The 13,056-nt window shown below is 47.2% G+C and overlaps 1 protein-coding gene across 1 annotated transcript in view; it reads left to right on the top strand.

The window, feature by feature from the left end:
• The window catches only part of LOC146205361 (uncharacterized), a 107,092-nt gene that overhangs the window by 49,863 nt on the left and 44,173 nt on the right, over window positions 1–13,056 (top strand). Inside the window, exon 2 of the mRNA XM_084590021.1 lies at window positions 4,359–4,458. The gene's annotated coding sequence lies outside the window, so the exon portion shown is untranslated. The remainder of the gene's footprint in view (window positions 1–4,358; window positions 4,459–13,056) is intronic.

The following is a 13,056-nucleotide window of genomic DNA, read 5'->3' as shown; positions in this document are numbered from 1 at the left end:
GCTGCGCCGGCGAAGCAGAGTTAAGTAAGAAAAATGTAAACTAAAGCAAATATACCAGAACGTGGAAAGCATTGCTTGTAAAGGAAATTTTCTAATATTAGCTGCCCTCAGGTGCGAACACGACAGAAGAGGCACAAAGCAAAGCACTTCTGCTTTACTGCCCGCCGTTTTTTTTTTTTTTTTTTTTTTTTTTTTTTTTTTTTTAAGCAAATATTGTGGCCGGGTGTGTGTCTTCGTGATCGAAATAGTGTAGCAGACGATGCTCCACATTTGCGCCCATTCGCGAACTCTCGTCGTGTTACATGCTTATCGCCGTTATAAGGCGCTGACCAGCAGTTTGGTCGGCGCTGCGCTATATTGTTAAAAATCAGGTCGGATGTACATCCGACTGTACGCTTTTAATTGCAAGTGCAAGTGTCCATCGAGAAGTGAAACAGATACTCTGCCTTCCTTTCCTCCAAGACCAACGTACATTAAAAACCGGTTAAGATGTGCGAAAGCACTGTTTGGCATGGTTTTGCTTGGCGGTGTAGCATTGGCAGACTGGCACGTAGGTTGGCAAAGTGTTTTTTTTTTTTTTAATCCTTTGGTATAGGATTGGTTTTATGGAGAAAGGGAAGGTGCAGTATCTGTCTCACTTCTCGGTGGACACCTACACAAGCAATATTTTTGCTCGGCTCGGACGATCGTATGGGTGTATTCGCACTAAAATATAAAAAAAAGGTGTTCACATGACGAAGCATCCTCTTACTTTTTTTTTTTTACTCTTTCTTTACTGTACGTGGCTATCACAAAATTAACGAACAAATGCCCCCTTGTATTGCCGGCACTGAAGGTCTCGTTCAAAGCAAGCGATGAACAGCATCCTATCTGCATAGCGCGGCCATCTTTTTTCGTATACCCTGAAACATATGCTCGTTATATGTGCTTGTGCTTTGTATTCCTTATTTTTTTATTATTATTATTTTGCCTCTTCGGATTTTGTTTTTAATACCAGCACACGCCTTCCTGTAAATTCTGCAGGGAGCTTGTGGGAAAGAAAACCGGTAAAAAAATAAGTGAATAAATAAATACCGTTGTAAATAAATAAGTAAATGACAGGCAACGATTAGATAAAAAGCGCATTGTAGCTTTGCACGTGTTCTTGTAGACCTTTCTTGTTAGTATTGGGGTTTTAATGTCCTGTCGCTTGTCATCATCGAAATTATCCTAGTGACAGAGGGTAATGTGCCGGGAACGCTGCGGTTTATAAACGTGCATGAAAACGATGTACAGGTATCGTTGTTGCACTGTGCATGTCCACCTCTGCTGCCCATTGTCGCGAAATTACGCTTTACTTGAGGCTTCCCGACAGTACACGCCTCTTGAGTACATATAGCTTTTCAGGCAGCTCGAGAGCAGCCCGTCTGCCCGTTATACGCGTTCAGGACAGAGATATTCGGCAGCAGTGGCCGCATTTCAATTTAACAAATTTGATATATCCTACATAATTTCACTGGCTGTGTGGTCTCGACAAGGAGGAGCGGAACTAATGCAAAGCCGCTCACGGTTAATTCGCGAAGTTATATTTATCGCTCTGATCTTTTCTTTTTTTCTTTTTTCTTTTTTTCTTTTTTTTTTTCACTGCCAAGGACTCTTAGTTGTACTCCGTCCTTCGTTGACAAATATGTTGTATTGCTGTTGCTGCAAAAGTGCTTCAGCGGCACAGATACCCTGGCTTTGATGACATTCGCGCGGGCATTGATAAGCCGACTAACGCATTTATGGAAATATTTCCGTTCTTGCTCTCTCTTGGAGGAAGCGCATGACTGAAGCTGACAGTTCTTGAGTGTTCAGACGATTACGCGCTTTTTATACACCAACACTGTGTTTACAAACAGAGGGGGCGGGGCGCTCGCGACGCCGCAGCGTGCTAAGGGTGAAAAGTAGGAATTAGCTCCCGTAGGAACATGCAAGCCAAAGTTTTCAAAGGATTTTTCTCATTTCACGGGGCACCTATATGATGTCGCCATTCGGCACAGAGCAACCATGAACATCCTGTAGAAGGGATTGCGAAGTCGTGAAACGCCCTTTCAGAGGTGCAGTATTTTTGAAACGCAGCGAAACGTACGGCGGTGCGAGTTGGGAGGGCGACCCATAGAAACACATGTAAACACAACTTACTGCAGCATTTTTCTTGTTTCGCAGAGCACCAAAAGAGGTGGCCAGTTGCTAAACTTTGGCAAGAACTTTGAACAAATATGTGACAAAGTGTGCTACGTCAATCCTTAGGCAATCTGCTTTTAAAACGCCGCTAAATATATTGCCACGTGCCATGCATGCCAATTAGTGTTGTGAAGCCAATATGTGTTTCTTCGAATCCCGCAAGCTTCTCTTGTAGCCTGATATGCTATATATGCACTGAATTTGCTTACAAATAACGGTCGTTCAAGGTGTGCAGTCTATGTAAAGATACATTCAAAAATCACTTCTCAAACGTCATCACAAGAGAACGAAAGAGAACGGCCCACTGTATACAGCCGGCGACGCGACGCCCTATTCGAGCGCGGACGGAACGACGACTTGTGTAAGCAGACGGGACATTTTGGTCGTCTGCTGCTGCGCGTGGTTCGTTTATCGTGGTGTTTGAGAACTACCTTAAGCTTAAAGGTTTGTGTCATCTGAGCGGCAATATTTAAGATGGAATGCAGTCTGAGCGGCCTGCAGCATGTCAGACAACACGAGAAGCTGTCGCGATTTCGAGAAACACCCGTAGCTACTTTTAAGGCGGAAGCCTTTCTAGGATCATGGAACAAAATCCCGTGCGCGAGAGTTGTGCGCGAGATCTGTCATATTCCGCGAGATTCCGCTAGATTAGTTCTTGTCTGGCGTTCCAGCCATTTGCAATCCCACACTTCAACGCGCGCCAAGGAGCGCCAAGCGACAGCAGCGATGGTCGTCCAAACTTACACTTACCGGAGAAAGAGGGACAGATACTGTGCCTTTCCTTTCCCGTAAACCGATTATAATATGTATAGCCCTGCAATTAACGCCAATAAGAGGCAAACAATGAGAGGAAAATTATAGGAGAGGAAGGGTAGGCTTTCGCCGTTCTTCTCGTAAAAGACATCTAAGAGACCTTGTTCTTTTTCAGGGGTATGTCGGGGACTCTTTACAAAGCACATTTATCGAGGCAGTTTAAAAATTTATGGGCTTCAATATGACGTAGCATACTTTGTCAACACCCACTAACTTCTAACCATATGCCGCTTTTTTTTTTTTTTTTTGGTGCTTTCCGAAATCAACAAATTATTTTGATAAGTATCTCTTGCATGTGTTCCTAAAAGCCGTGCTTCCGAATTGTATCCCCATACGTTTCGCGCTGTTTTAAAGATACTCCGCCTCTCTAATGAGGTTTCATATTTTCACAATACTTTCTACGATGTTCATAGTTAATGTTCACCGAATTACGGCATCATAAGCGCACTGTGAAATCAGAAAACCTGCTTGAGATCTTATGGTATTCCTATGGGCACTAAGGCTTCTTTTCACCCAAAGTCGGCTCAGCCAGGTGACAGCAGCGCCACCGCATCTTGCTTACGTGGCAGATAGTTTTGGTCTATATGCTTGCCTTCGGTGTGTTTCCTCCGCGACGAGTGCCTTTGTGGGCAACAATGTGTTCAAAGAGGTATCTTTAGATTCAGAAATTAAATAAGAGAAAGGTTAAAAAGCAAACAGCATACATTCAATGCACTATTTGTAAACAGACTGTATACGTAAAAGAGACTAACACTCATTTAGACTCTGTTTTGTATGATGCGGAGAGATGTTTTTTTCTTTTTTTTTTTCTTTGTTGTTGCAATGTGTTCGTTTTGCGAATCATGTACGACGCAGTGCTTTTTGTTAGCAAGAATTCACATTGCTTCTATGCTCCGCTTACGAGCATAATTATTGGCTCCCCTTGTTACAAGATACATTTGCAAATGCTTAGCTTGTTGGTCTTCCTGTTATAACGGCTAGTCCAGCATCCAGCTACGCTAGTTGGTGAATAGGCATTGTTGCAAGCAGTACTAACGGTGTACATTAGATGGCCTTATAAAATGTGACTCGCTGAATGTAACTCGTCCGTGTGCTGTGCGATGTCAGTGCACGTTAAAGAACCCCAGGTGGTCGAAATTTCCGGAGTCCTCCACTACGGCGTCTCTCATAGCCTGAGTCGCTTTGGGACGTTAAACCCCACAAACCAAACCGAATGTGCTACTCATAACGCTGCTGAGATCGAATCGCGACTGTGAGTAAATTATGCGGCGTTAGCTCCTATATGCCCAAAAAGAAGCAAGTGTCGAAGAGTACATGGGTGTCTGTCTCGTTCCTTACAGGGTTCCTTGAGATGTCACGCCTGAGGATCTAGCGCCCTGGTTGACCAAAACAAGTTCCACCACGGCAGATAGCGGGGAAGACAGAAATCTGTGCATCAAGGTAAACGGCATTATGATGCTTAGAGGCCGTATTCTCGGAGCTTTTTTTCTACGTATACATAACATGGCGGATTGTTGAATGTGTGGCATCCCTTCAATGACTGTAGTGATTTGTAAACTAATAGGCTTCGGCCAAGCATGACTCGGACAGACCAGGTATATTTTGCCGCAGATGCTCGACTGTCATATGCCGATTCTGTCGACACATGCTTGCTTCTTAGTCCCCGTGGTGTTGAGAAATTTCTTGGCGTGTGTGCTGAAATGATTTATGGGTCCTTTGTCATGGTTGCTTGAAAAGTTGAGGTAAATGAGCATTTTTCCCGGCATGTTCCAACGAGCTAGGTGGTCGGGCCGGTTTCCGCAGAGTGGTTATCAACCTAGCTCAGTGGCCATGCTGAATAGACTACTAGCGAAAAAGCGAGCTACCAAATTAAACCTTTACCATCCCGCAGCCAGCAAGAAAATCTGGCTTCGGGAGATGAAAATATGTTTAGGTGAAGGCTGTCTTATCAGCAGTTCGAAATGCGTTAAATGCTCCTCCCAGTGCACTTAACCTGGTTGGTAAAATTTGCAGCTCCCATTTCACTTTTTTATTCTTCTCCCATGAAAGTACTTGTTTATGATAGTAGAAGTAGAATTCCAAATGCGCGCTACCGTTTACCTAGGTGTTTTCTAGTACATTCTGCGCATACTTATTGGCAGTTTAATAGATCACATTTGCCGAGTGTTTGCACACCGAATTGGAAAATTCGCGATATGACTTGCAACTCCTCTATGCAGCGGTGTCACATCAGCTTCCTGGCTTTGGCTGGTCGTGTGGATTTAGACTAACGTTCGAGAGACGAAGCGATTGCGGACACCCTTCGAAATAGGCCGATGTTCGTAAACGAGCGACCACAACCGATACCGCCCGTGGTGGCGTTGCCTCAGAAAGCGACGCATCCTTGATTGAGAGCGTGCCACTGCGGTCGTTGTCGTACGAGGAGCAGAAAATGGGCAGCAAACGGGAGAATTGCCGCTTCCTGACGTCACGTGCCTTTCACACGGCGCTGTATAAAATATGGCGGCGAAGGGCGTCCGGCGCGGAAACCGCCCGCACTTGCTCCTGGCTAACGAGCAGCATTTCCCGCCGGCCAGTGGAGAGCGTGCGGCCAGGCAGCGGCCGCTCGCAATCAGTGGCAGCCTTGTCGGAACCCCGTCGCGCTGACCGTGCGACGGCCGTCGTCTGCGCAGCCGTAACCCGAATTGCCGCAATGGCTTGACCCCTTTAGTATTCCGCGGAGAGCGTGGCTGGGGAAGCGCCGTGTAGCGGAAGGGGGATACGTGAGGCTCCCGTGGCAGGGACGGCCCGAATTGGGGTAATTTCATTTCCTGCCCGCTGACACCCCAGCTGCCAATAACAAAGACGTTACCCTCCCCAGGGCGCAATGAGGCGACTCATACTCACTGGCTGCCTAATGAAATATCCCCCAAGAAAGGGTCATCGGCGCGCTCCGCTGGGACGCCGCCTTCGACCTCAAGTAGGAAACGTGTCCTATTCCTGATCAAGCTAGCATCCGTTTCCGAAAAGCACTCGATCGTCGCTAACGGCAGCGCGAGCCGCACTCTTTCCGGAAGAACGCGTTCCGTGACGCGCCGTGCCCCGCAGGTCCTCGCGCTTGCAGTTGCATGATCGGGCCGTTTTGCTCTCCGTAGCACCGAAGCATGTTAGCGCGCTATTTGAGAGAGCGCGGAAGAGATGGACCGCGTTGCAATGTACGGTTAGGGAAGCAAGTCTCGTCTTCATTTCGCCTTATTAAACACCGTTACCTCAGTGCTGCATCAATGGCTATGGCGTTTTAACCGTACCAAGCGGTTCCTTAACACTCACTTGAGCATGGAAATTACATGCACGCATCCTTACTTCTTCTTTTTTTTTTTTTTTTAAGTGTTGTTCAGTACTGGCGGAGCAATCTTGTTGATGATCTGCAAAGTGCATGTTGTTTTCACTCGATCAAAATCCACGCGAGGTCTGAGCCGGCATCATGTTCCAAGACATCGTCTCTCTGAATTTTGCCAAACGCAGAAGCAGAGTACTATAGTTAAAACCTGGGAGTCTGCCGTCGGCGGCTTTAACAGTACAAATACCTGCGCAAAACATCCTCGCTGCTTGGATTTCACTATTGCGGATAGTGCGTGCCGTGCACACGAATAACAGCTGATAAGGTTGACTGGCAACATCGGAACGTGTTCACTAAACATTTTAAAACTGAAAGATGCAGAGTTGTTGCCATTATACGGAGAGAGAAAGAGAGACATTAATATGCGCCCCAGGTCCCAGCCGCTGGTTATATATGATTTAAGGCTAGAAATGCGAGCGAGGTAACTGCCTAGTGGAAAGGGAAACTGCTATATTGATGTTGTGTTTAGTTGTTATATATCAGCATGCATCCCAATATGCTGGACATCGCGACATCGATATATTAAAAAAAAAAGAAGAAAAACATCCGTTGTCAACATCGCTATTAGTTCGCGGTCGTTTGATTGCTCAGCGCGAAAAGTGTCAACTGAACCAGCTTTAATACTTACAAATGGCTTTCCGCCAAAACTGCTATGTGCACCATACAGCTCAAGGGTTGATGACTTATTCGGCATATCAAATTAACCACTCACGCTCGCTGACATGTGCACTTGCGGCGCAAGCAAGCGTTGGATTTTTCTTTTTCGCAAACACCCTTTTAAGCTGGCTAGAGTTACCAGCTTGGAGAGGAGGCCCTGGTGAAGACCTCGAAGACTTCGTAATTCGCTCATTACGTGCGTGTTCCCGCGAAAGCAGACGTATACAGCGTGCAAGTAAACCACGGCGTTGACAGATCGTTTCGCGAAATCTGCAGCAGTCATCGGACTTCTGATCAGTCTCTCTGGCAATTAAATATTCCCTCCAAGTAGCTCGCTCCGCGCGGCCAGCCTGCACCGCAACGCATGCAAGCTCGGGCTGCGTGCCTGCATGCGCGATGACGGAGATAGGACGCGCCCGCCAGGGGAGCTCGCGATGATGAAGACCGCGTGCCTTCAAGGACGAGCCGCGTCCCCCGGCTGTGCGGCGACGGGCTTCATATTTTGCTCCCTGCATGTACCAGACGCCCGATGTGAAACTGTAGTTGCGAATTGCGCAACGATCTGATGTGCAAGCAGTGACTCGGGAACGAATCTCCTTCAGTTTCACTGAAAAGCCTGCGCTAATCGTGACGTGTGCTGCTCGCCGAGCGCGCTCGGGAGTGCTTTAAGGACCAGCCTGTAGTTTTACACTGTAGCGTAAAACGTGGAGAGTACTTTGGGCACTGCGAAGAAAGTCGGCGGGACATTGGTTCGTATAGAAAGGGGAGGAAAGCGCTGTCAGTAAGACTTTGCGTTATGAGCACTGTGGAATCTACACTCCAGAAAAGCGAAAACCTGAGCGTTGCTAGTGCACACAGTGCACAACGTTTGATCTCATTATCATTATTACCACTACTGTCATTATTATTAATTGCAGCCTCATTGCCATCGCTACTATCATCCTTACGGTCATACATGGCAAAATAATTTCCGAAAAAGAATTAAATTACATTACTAATTACTTTGTTGAAAATCGCAGAAAAGTAATTAAATTACATTACTCATTATTGCTCCCCAAAAGTAATAAAATTACATTACAATTACTTCGAAATTACTTTCTAGTTTCCATAAATGCAAAAACTAAGTAAAGCTATTAAACAAAACAACAACCTGTTCTCCAGAGTATTCTAGTTGACTATAGTTCTGCTCAATTCTGTCTCCTTTTGCCAATCCGGTACGCTGGCTTCGGATTGCAGCACGTCGTTCCCGCTTTCGCGCACTCTACTTTGTTGTCTATTGAAGGAGTGATGGGGCACTTTGGTAAAAGTTTTTTTTTTAGAGCAATTAATTACTTTGCTGCGAAATTACTACCAAAAAGTAATTCACTACATTACTAAATTACCAAACTGAAAAAGTAACTCATTACATTAGAAATTACAAAAAAGTAATTAAATTAATTACTTCTGCTTACGGTAGACAAGGAGGTTTATGATGCGCGTTTCCCGGGATCGTGAAACGCACATCATAATTGTCTACCGTTAGGATGGTAGTAGCGATGCCAATGACGCTGCAATTAGTAATAATGACAGTAATAACAGTTGGTTAAAGCGCTCGGCTGCGGATCCAAGGGATGGAGGTTCGGTTCCCGGTGGAGACAGGATTTTTATTTTTGTAATGATATCAGCAGGATGATTGACAGCTAATTTCTCTGCTTATACATCCGTTATTAGCAGGCGACACATCAGCGCACAGATCCCGCGTACAACTCTCGCGAGCAACTCTTGCGCACGGGATTTAGTTCCAAGCTTTCGCCTTAAAAAAAAACAGTAAACACAACTGAGAAGAGGAAGTAATATCGCGAGCAGAGTTCACGATGAATGCATCCAAAAAATCCAGGACGTGCAGCTGATCGTAGCCGTCAGCTTCTTCCGTTTCACGCGTCACTTCGAGAATTATTGCGAAATCATATTATGGCTTATCGACGCAGGTACCCGGTGCCGCCTAAAGGTGATGGCGTCAGAAAAAACTCTTGGTCAAAATAATGTTAACCAAATTATAATCGGTGTCGCGACACCAAAACGTATCCACAACAGATACCGATACCAATACTATAATAACATCATTAACAATGCGAACTCACTCTAATACAGAGGTCGACTGCGATAAAGTAACATTATTTTGCCAATATTAACACTAAATTACCAAGTACCAATTACCACTAATATCGCGATAACATGACTTGATTTTTTCGGGCGCTCCCCTTTGCCCGCTTGTTTTTAAAAAGATGTTGTTGTCCCGAAACAGGGAGGCTCCTTTAAATCGCAAAGTCAAAGTACTGTGTAGCAGTGAGTCCGCTTTCTTTTGTGCGCGTCGCAGATATAGAATAAGCAACATAAAAACTTACTCGACAAATAAGCAGTGCCTGATGCTACCAGCTGGGTTTTTTTGCGTGTTTTGCTTTTAGACCTCCAAGAACTATACCTTTGGTGCACATGGCACACGTGTGTGTGTGTGTGTGTGTGTGTGTGTGTGTGTGTGTGTGTGTGTGTGTGTGTGTGTGTGTGTGTGTGTGTGTGTGTGTGTGTGTGTGTGTGTGCGTGCGCGTGCGCGTGCGTGCGTGCGTGCGTGCGTGCGTGTGTGTGTGTGTGTGTGTGTGTGTGTGTGTGTGTGTGTGTGTGTGTGTGTGTGTGTGTGTGTGTCAGCAAACCGACTTCAGTGGGTTGTTTTCATCTTTCGCGCGTACAGCCGTACTAGCGACGTCGTTATAGTATCAGTAAACAGTAAATTCCCACTGTCCGCTTTCATTGGCCCTAGCGCAGTCAAGTGTGACGTAGTCCTGTTACAGCACAGGTAAGCTAAACAGTTACTAACGTTTTTCACATATTTCTTGAGACCGAAAGAAGATGTCTTCATAACCAAAGGACCGATTTCTCCGGATAATTTGCAAAACTGACGCCTTTTCGTAGCTCAGTTACGTAACATAAAGGAACGAGCCAAAGTAGGTGTCAGAATGCCGAGTTACTCGTTGAATGATTGAAGCTCGCCACCGCTGGGATGGTTTATAACTTCGAAGCTATGCCCGAATATAAGAGATGTAAAATATAGTAAACAACGGCGGGTCGTTAATGCGCAGTATTCACCGACCGTCCACGTCACCCCAGGGTGCTTTGTGACATTCGTAACTGGCGCTTCAAAACCGCTGAATCCAAACAACACCCAGCGGCCGGCGATGATGCGCCCTTTGCACAAGGTATACTTTGTTTGCAGCTCTGCGGGGCTCCTGAGGCGGCTGCGTGGGGCCATTATCCCGAATATTCTTCTTACGTGTCACCGGACCGCTTAAGAGCGGAGCGTGCAGGCTCTGCCAAGGCACTGGGAGCCCCTTCGCTGTCCTGAGTTACGGAAGAGCGCTCGGCTTGCTCCCGCGGAGAAAGATGGCGCGGGCTAAAGAGATGTTCTTACGGGCTTAAAAACATCACGTCGGCTTGCTTGTTATTTGCTTGTGTACAATTACAATGATATAAACAAGAATAATGCCCAGTGGCTGCAGCGAGGCGTTTCGCCGTTTCCAGGTGCCTTCTCGGTGGAGCGCCATTTTAGAGCTGCCATTGTTCCTCGGCTGCAGAGGTAGCCGCTCATAAAACCTAGACCCGCGCCGGCTAAAGAAAAAGAGAAGAAAACGCGGGGCAGCGCAAGTAACAAAGCGAGGCCACACAATAAGAGCAGTGCAATTACGCCGCCAAATTCGAACAATCACGGCTGCAAACAATCACCGCCAAATTGGAAGCGAGCGTCGCGCTCGCAGTGTAAATGCGTTGCGCGTATGTCAGAGAGCTCCGAGAGGCTTTTGTTTCGCCGCTCTTGTTGTGCGTCTTCATTCCACTTAATTCGGTAATTATCACTGCGGCTATGTTGGCAAACACTATACAGCCGCGCGCGCACTCGCACGCACACACACACACACACACACACACACACACACACACACACACACACACACACACACACACACACACACACACACACACACACACACACACACACATACACACACACACACACACACACACACACACACACACACACACACACACACACACACACACACACGCACACACACACACGCGCGCGCACACACACACACACACACACACACACATACATACACACACACACACACACACACACACACACACACACACACACACACATATATATATATATATATATATATATATATATGCGCAGCCGGTGCTTCACTTCTCCGTCGGCGACACGCGGCCGCAGCTTTGAGAGGGCGAGGCTGTGCGCGCACTGAAAACGAGTGACCTATGTTAGACTGGCCGCTGTGTCAGCTGTGGTCATCTTGAAATCGATAGGTATGCCCCCTTTCGGCTGGTTCGCCCTGCAGAGAACAGAAAGGCTCGCACCAAGAATGAAAAGCTCGATACCCACATCCACAGGTGTGAGCAGGTTAACGACTGTTAGTTTGTTGCCGCCTCAGTATCCTTGCCACTTCCTTCGAGTCCTCAAAAGGCCTCTCTGCAGTGCAGCTTGTCCGAGAAGGCACTCTCGCCGTTCAAGCGCTTCTCGGTCGTGCAGGGTTTTCGAGGTGCCCCTCCCGGTCACGCACTCTTGTGCCGCTTCGGCAAAGGCTGTAGAGGAATCGGCATTTTTGTTAAGCCTGGTGTGAAAGGAATCTTGTTTCTAGAAACCGACGGAGGACACGGATGCCGAGCTCCGTGTTCCCAGCTGCGCATGGTTGCTAAGGTTCAGGTGATTTCTCTTCGCCGCGCTTCAGGAGACTGATTACTTGCAAACAGAAGGAGTAGCTGCCTTGAGCCTGTCAAGGTGAATGATCGTTACATAGCTACACGCATTCGGGCGTACTCACGCACCACGTGCATCGTGCGTCGGCAGTAAGATTGATCCTCACACATGCCGAACGTGGCACACAAAGGGATGTCTGTTGCACCTCTGCAGCGCACGCAAGAGAGAGCGTATATTCTCGTAATCAAAGTAAGCCTGTTAAAAAAAAAAAAAAAAAAGAAAAGAAAATACAGGCTTTGTATGCCTAGCTGCGAGGATCCGAGTCCACAACGAATAAAACTTCGCGTGTCTTGAGCGAATGTCAAAATTGCACCTTGCTTCCCTCATGCTTCCCTTGCCTTTGGCTGTGCACTAACATGAAAAGCAAAGGAACGAATAAAAAATATTTAGTCATTTCCTGTAAGTAAGCCAAGTTCAGCTAGCGGGTGTGACGTCGTGCGATGCGATATATTCATAAACCACCGCGTCTCTTACGCTTTTATCAAGATCGGCTATTCCGCGCCCTTCACTTCGCGAGCCTGACCACCGCAAGCAATAAAATACCGATACCGCGAGGTCGTCCTTCGTGTCCAGCTTCAGTTCCGTTGGTGCTCCCCAGGCGGCGCTCGGTGCCCACCACAGAGACTGAAATCGTGCAAAGCCCGGACCTGTCATGGAGCTACGTACGCATGGATGGGAGCCGTTCGTGGAGGGGGCAGAGAAAGTTGGCTAGAGCAGAAGAAAAAACCCCCTAGGGCACAAGTACGCTCAGGAAGACGGGGAGGAGTTGAAGCGGCGAGGAAAAAGTAAAGAAATGAAGGGAGGCGAGTGCCGGGAAAGACGGAAAGCAGAGCGGGAGCACGGGAGGTGACGCCCCGCTCGTAGGCTTCTCTTGAATGGAGAAGTGGCGGTGGTCTTCTGTGGCGGGGAACGAAAAGAACGGCAAGGAACCGACAGAGGTCGCAGGAGAGAAACGGTCTTTTCACGCGCGAGAAAGGAAAGCCTACAGAGTGCCTGTCATCTCCTGTCTGGTTCAAACTCGCCTTTAGCCTCGCTTGTATAGCGCTGTTCGCCTTAAGGCGCGGTAGATAGATGGCGCTCGTTTTCGCTCTATGAGCGCAATCGCATTTATTCGATGACAATGATTACTCGGTGGTCACTTCAGGTATAGTTCCTTCGTGCTCTTAAGCACATTGTGACACTCGAATTGCCT

This window comes from Amblyomma maculatum, chromosome 1 (assembly GCF_055883805.1).
Source record: "Amblyomma maculatum isolate TAMU_Amacu chromosome 1, ASM5588380v1, whole genome shotgun sequence".
NCBI classification, from domain to species: Eukaryota; Metazoa; Arthropoda; class Arachnida; order Ixodida; family Ixodidae; genus Amblyomma; species Amblyomma maculatum.
This window is presented reverse-complemented; position numbering and strand designations above follow the sequence as displayed.